At 37.9% G+C, this 6454-nt stretch overlaps 1 non-coding gene across 1 annotated transcript; it reads right to left on the bottom strand.

Annotated features, from left to right (window-relative positions):
- Positions 1-5874: 5874 nt before the first annotated feature.
- Positions 5875-6006, bottom strand: LOC112449623 (small nucleolar RNA SNORA61). Its single transcript, XR_003038224.1, has one exon. It is a non-coding gene; the product is annotated as a small nucleolar RNA SNORA61 (small nucleolar RNA).
- Positions 6007-6454: the final 448 nt, after the last annotated feature.

Raw genomic sequence — 6454 nt, 5'->3', positions numbered from 1 at the left:
AATATTTATTACCTTACTCCCAGAGGTCAAAGCTCAGTATAAGGTAAATAACCCATCAAAATCAGACTAAATGTACATTTAGAAAATAAAACAATATCAACACAGTTTTTGTCCTTAAAATATATGTTGACAATAGCTTTATTAATAAAAAATATTGAAAAAGATGTTCATATGACTTTCTGAAAGCAATAGACACAAAAAATATAAAGAAAATAGAAGACAACAAAGAAAAATTCAGCAGTGCTCTAAAATGCCACACTCACAATTCATTCATGGGAAGTATAGCTGCACACGATGTATGGTAGATACAGAGAATGGTATTTATCATTTTTTTCATGTTCTGAGCTCTACAACCAACAATGGAACAGCATGTGAAGGAATTCCAGGGTCAGCAAGAAAGGGACAAAGAGCAATAAAAAAATACCTATGAGACCAATTAAGATAATTTGGCGGCTTCCCAGGTGATGCTAATGGTAAAGAACCTGCCTGCCAGTGCAGGAGACTTAAGAGATGTGGGTTTGATCCCTGGTTTGGGAAGGTCCCCCTGGAACTGGGCATGGCAACCCACTCCAGTATTCTTGCCTGAAGAATCTGGTGGACAGAGGGGCCTGGCAGGCTCCAGACCATGGGGTTGCAAAGAGTTGGACACAACTGAAGCTACTTAGCATGCACTCACATGTACACGTGTGCGTGCGCACACACACACACTTTTCAGATCAGTGATCTTTGCAAATAATTTGAAAAAACAATTTTAGAAATGCAGGGATGTTTGCATGGATTTTGCTATCCAGTATTGGGGAACTCCGAAAAACTTGCTCTCCTAGCCAGGCTGATTCAGTCACTTGCCAGCTCAGGCCATTGTTGGTGTTCTCTCTTGATTTAGCATATGGGGACTGTTCATCCCTTCTCCTCCTCTCTGCACTTTCTTCTGTGAACTAGTGAATGAACTGGAAAAGAGAGGTGAAACATATTGAATTTACTTATAGGTCCTTCTATTATTTTTATATTTTTAACTAAAATATGTGTATGCTTTTCCCTTTTGCCTTCCACTATTTGATGTTTTCCTTAGCAAGTCTGGGTTTCCCTGGTAGCTCAGTGGGTAAAGAAAATGCCTGCAGTGCAGCAGATGCAGGAGACACGGGTTTGAGCCCTGAATTGGGAAGATCCCCTGGAGGAAGGCATGGCAACCCACACCAGTTTTCTTGCTAGGAAAATCTCAAGGACAAAAGAGCTTGATAGGCTATAGTCTAGGGAGTCACAACGAGTTGGAAATGACTGAAGCGACTGAACACACACACCTTAGCAAGTTTATAGTATCCCTCTGGAGGAGGGATGAGGTAGGCATGAGAGTGAGAATAAATTGCTACAATGAGGTTGAAAAACATTCAAAACAGCAAAAAATTCAATATTTGACAATAGACTTGAAAGCCTTTTCATATGTGAAGATCTGTGTGTGTGTTCTCAGTCATGCCTGACTCTTTGCAACCCCATGGATTGCAGACTACCAGACTCCTCTGTCAGTGGGATTTCCCAGGCAAGAATACTGGAATAGGTTGCCATTTTCTTCTCAAATATGAAGATCTTCTGTATTCTATTAATACAGAGCTGTGTACCTCAGCACACTGGTGTGTCAAAAATGAGTTACAGGCATCAGAAATATTGATTTACTCAGACTGTTGGGGATAAGACTGCATGGGGTTAAAATAAAGCTGAGGCCTGGAATGCAGGTGGGCCAAGCTTTCAAGTCCTCACCAAGACAAGAAAATGTGGATCAGGAGTTTATACAGGCTGCTAGCTTTTTCCCAGCAGGATGAACAGCAACCAGTGGAACAAAACATCACCATGGAAACCAAAGGAATCAGAGGACAGCCCAAGGATGCAAGATTTCCTTTCCTTTTTCTCTGTGAGGTCGTGTGAGCCACAAACCTGTGCCAGGAGAGAAGGAAATGTGAAATATGGGTGGTTGCATATTTTGCGTAAGAACACTATTTAAATTATTGCATCAGGCTAGTATTTAGAGATTAGACAGATTAAACGTGGTCTTCCTTCTCTATTATAGAGGTTTTGAGGGTTTTTGAGAAAGATATGCATGTGTACATGCTAAGTCACTTTAGTTGTGTCTGACTCTTTGCGACCCCATGGACTGTAGCCTGCCAGGCTCCTCTGTCTATGGGATTCTCCAGGAAAGAATATTGGAGTGGGTAACCAGTCCTTTCTCCAGTAGATCTTCTCAACCCAGGGATGAAATCTCCCTCTCTTCTATCCTCTACATTGGCAGACTGGTTTTTTTACCACTAGAGCCAAAGGCATTCTAAAAAAAATAGAGTGTGCATTTTTTGTACATCTATGTGAGAGTGGGAGTGTATTTGCTTTTCTGCTGAATTTTACTGACGCTTGTGCAGTCTGATGATATTATGACTGATATTATGACTGATATACAGGATAAGATGGATTAAGAAGCAGATACTAGTAACTAATAGGAAGAAGATTTGAACAGATGCATCCTGTTCTCTCAATGACTTTTCCCATTGACTCATACTCTTCAATTCTGGAGAGAACTGAAAATCTATGGCTAGCCTGCAGTTAATAGGGACTGCGGGTCTCTGCAGAAATCTTTTTCTGAAGTTTAACATAATTGTGACACTGTTTTTTCAGCCCTGTAGGTTACTGGGTAGGCTGAAGATGACTAAGTTGTTCATAGAGACTTAATAAAGTAGGCAACTTTGTTTCTCAAATGGTAACCTGCCGCCAGCTTTTAAAATTTCAAATTTGTTATATTGATAGATATGTGTGTATATGTGCTCAGTTGTGTCTGACTTTCTGCGACCTTGTGAATGAGTTGCCATTCCCTTTTCCAGGGATCTTCCCGACCCAGGTATCAAACATGTGTCTTTTGCGTCTCCTGCATTAGAGGCAGATTCTTTACCACCTTGCCACGTGGGAAGCCCCCATTAGTAGGTATAGTGCTTTTATAAAATACAATAAAAACAAATCACTTAGGTTCAGAGAATCTCAACTTCTTGCCAGATCACAGAGCATTGTTGATGGCTGGTACAAGGTAGAATTGGGACATGAATTGATATAATCTGCTTCTGTTCTCACTGTGGTTTCATTTTTCCTTTTCTTTGTATTCAGAGTTATTCAATTTGAATATGGATATCTCTTCCAATCTTTGGGGAAAAAGATACATTTTTGAGGGGTATCAGTTAAGCACTTGAAGTCAAGGCCTTGCACTGGGTACTGTGCAACCACTAATTTACATGGTACAGTTCTGTCTATTCTGAGCTTACACAGAAGTGATGATTGGGGAATTAACTTCGCATTGAGACCAGGATACACAAAACACAAATTCTTCAAATGAAGACAGCCAAATAAAACTCCCAGGGTCCTTGCTTTATAAGTGACAATGTTGTATTAGGAATATTTTGAATTCAGATAACACCCATCAGAAAGAATTAGAGGTGGAAAAATAAGATTCTTAAGTAGATTATTTTCAAGTTTCTGAAAGATAAAGGTATTTCTGCTTTAATATAAAGATTGAAGAAATGAAAAGAGGTTTAAGAAAAAATGTGAATGGAAATAAAAACAGGTGGTTTGTAAATTCCTAACAAGAATCTCTGTAATTTTATGTATAATTTTCTGGTGAATAGGAAAACAGAACAGTTAGTAGAAAACACACTCCCTTCGTTAGTTTAACTGCACTGGGGTCCATTAGCTGTTATAGAAAACGTTTGTTTCTATTTTATCTTTGGTTTTAGGAAAGACACTTTTTCTATGCTTTGAATTACGTGTTAATAGGATGACTATTTCACATTGGATAACTACAAATTGCTTATTTAGGTGTTTCTATGGTTCAGCAACTAAGCATCGATGAATATGTAATTAGCTTTTAAACTCTTACCCTGATAGGCAATATGCAATTGCGGCTTTATGGAACTTCATTTAACATGTCCCTAAGCATTTTTACAATGCTAAATAGAAAATGTGATCTGGTATTAGCTTCAGTGAAGTGAATTTATCCCCCAACAGACAGGTGATCTATATAAAAGTTTGAGAACAACTTAGTGTAGTGATATTAATGCAAAATCTGCTATAGGGACTACAGGATGCAGACATTTAGGAAATTGAAAGGAAATTGAAAGTTGCCATTACCTGGAAAATTCATTTAAAAATTGTTTAATTTGAAGATACAATATAAAGCACCAAAACCAGAGAATATATATGTATGGGCTGGGTGAAGCACAAGGTGGAATCAAGATTGCTGGGAGAAATATCAATAACCTCAGATATGCAGATGACACCATCCTTATGGCAGAAAGTGAAGAGGAACTCAAAAGCCTCTTGATGAAAGTGAAAGTGGAGAGTGAAAAAGTTGGCTTAAAGCTCAACAGTCAGAAAACAAAGATCATGGCATCCAGTCCCATCACTACATGGCAAATAGATGGGGAAGCAATGCAAACAGTGAGAGACTTTATTTTCTTGGGCTCCACAATCACTTTAGATGATGACTGCAGCCATGAAAGTAAAAGATCCTTGGTCCTTGGAAGAAAGGCTATGATCAACCTAGACAGCATATTTAAAAGCAGAGACATTACTTTGTCTACAAAGGTCCATCTATCAAAGCTATGGTTTTCCAGTAGTCATGTATGGATGTGAGAGTTGGACCATAAAGAAAACTGAGCATCAGAGAATTGATGCTTTTGAACTGTGGTGTTGGTGTAGACTCTTGAGAGTCCCTTGGACTGCAAGGAGATCCAACCAGTCCATCCCAAAGGAAATCAGTCCTGAATATTCTTTGGAAGGACTGATGCTGAAGCTGAAGCTCCAATACTTTGGCCACCTGATGTGAAGAACTGACTCACTGGAAAAACCCTGACGCTGGGAAAGATTGAAGGTGGGAGGAGAAGGGGTCGACAGAGGATAAGATGGTTGGATGGCATCGCCGACTCAATGGACACGAGTTTGAGTAAGCTCTGGGAGTTGGTGAAGGACAGGGAAGCCTGGTGTGCTGCAGTCCATGGGATCTCAAAGAGTCAGTCACAATTTAGTGACTGAACTGAACTGATGCATAGTTTTAGACATAAAATAACAAACACTTAAGTAGGTTTTGGCCAACATGACTGGAGGTTAAGCTGACTAGCTGAAATTCAGTTAGACAAATTTTCATAGCTCTAAAATTCTATCCAGAAATGATAAGAATGTTTCTGAAATTGTTAAAGAAAATTCTTTCTCCTCTTGAAGGTTGCATTATGAGATAAGAGATGCTAAGAAAGCTTTCCGTAGCATGTTTTGGTAGCAGGAAAGATCACAGAGCATGGGGGAAATCAAAAACTAAGGTTGTTTTCTGAAATACTACGAAAATAATAATAATGATAACAATAGAATCCCTCCCAAATTCCCCTGCTTTCTCAATTGAGTACAGAAATAAAACAACTGCATTCCAGTTCTATCACTAAGTATCAATATTTTATTGGATTCCGGGAAAATATTTCATGATTATTTCAAAGAGATTAATAATTACTATAAATCTCTGGACTCTCTTTTTGACACCAGGTAAATATTCTTAAAAGATAGATAGCATTTGAAAAGAAAAGGGAATATCTGTTTTTCCATAAGTAATAGTCTTGGGAGTTATGTAGAAAGTCATCAATAAAAGATTACTTCAAAATACTTTCTGTAGACATATAAACTTAAGAAAAGCTTTCTTTAATTTTTATTTGATTATTTAGGCATAGTCTACATTCACATATCTGTGTATAAAAGACTTTCATTGTATCATATGTATATAAAATTATATTTATTTCTAATTCTGAGGAAAATGCCAGCCATCTTAATATTTACTTATTTTTTTAAAATTTAAGTATATTATTTTTACCTTGTTTGAAATTAGCCCACATGCTATATAGCAGATACTATGAGCACAGCTTCAGTACTACTATTCCTCCTTTTATTAATATGACCACTGAGACCGGAATTCCGATTCAATGGGAAAGGGCACTGGAGGGTTTAATTTATTTTTAAATTTTTACCTTATGATGATTTTCTTGATAACATATTACTTGTTTTCTTGATTATTAAAGTAAAGCATGCTCTTAGTATAAAATGCAAAAGTGTAGTCATGTGTGCACTGACTTCATGTTCTACTCCTCACCCTGGGCAGATCCAAGACTTTTGAGTGAGGGTAAAGGGGGTCGGGGACATTTAATCAAAATAATTATTAGAGATAGAAAAGGCATAAAAATTAAGGAATATAAATAAAAAGTATCACATTGCAACATTTAGGAGAAATTCCAAGGGATTCTAGACTTTATAGAGGGACAAAACGAAGAGAAAAGACGGATCAACTCAATGGCATTTTGGCCCTCCAAACAGTTTCCGTCTGTGGCTGAATTGTGCATGTCCGATTCAGTTTCCCTAGCCAGGAATTTCTCTCCTGCACTTGACATATCAATTA

Source organism: Bos taurus, chromosome 14, assembly GCF_002263795.3.
Source record: "Bos taurus isolate L1 Dominette 01449 registration number 42190680 breed Hereford chromosome 14, ARS-UCD2.0, whole genome shotgun sequence".
NCBI lineage: Eukaryota > Metazoa > Chordata > Mammalia > Artiodactyla > Bovidae > Bos > Bos taurus.
This window is presented reverse-complemented; position numbering and strand designations above follow the sequence as displayed.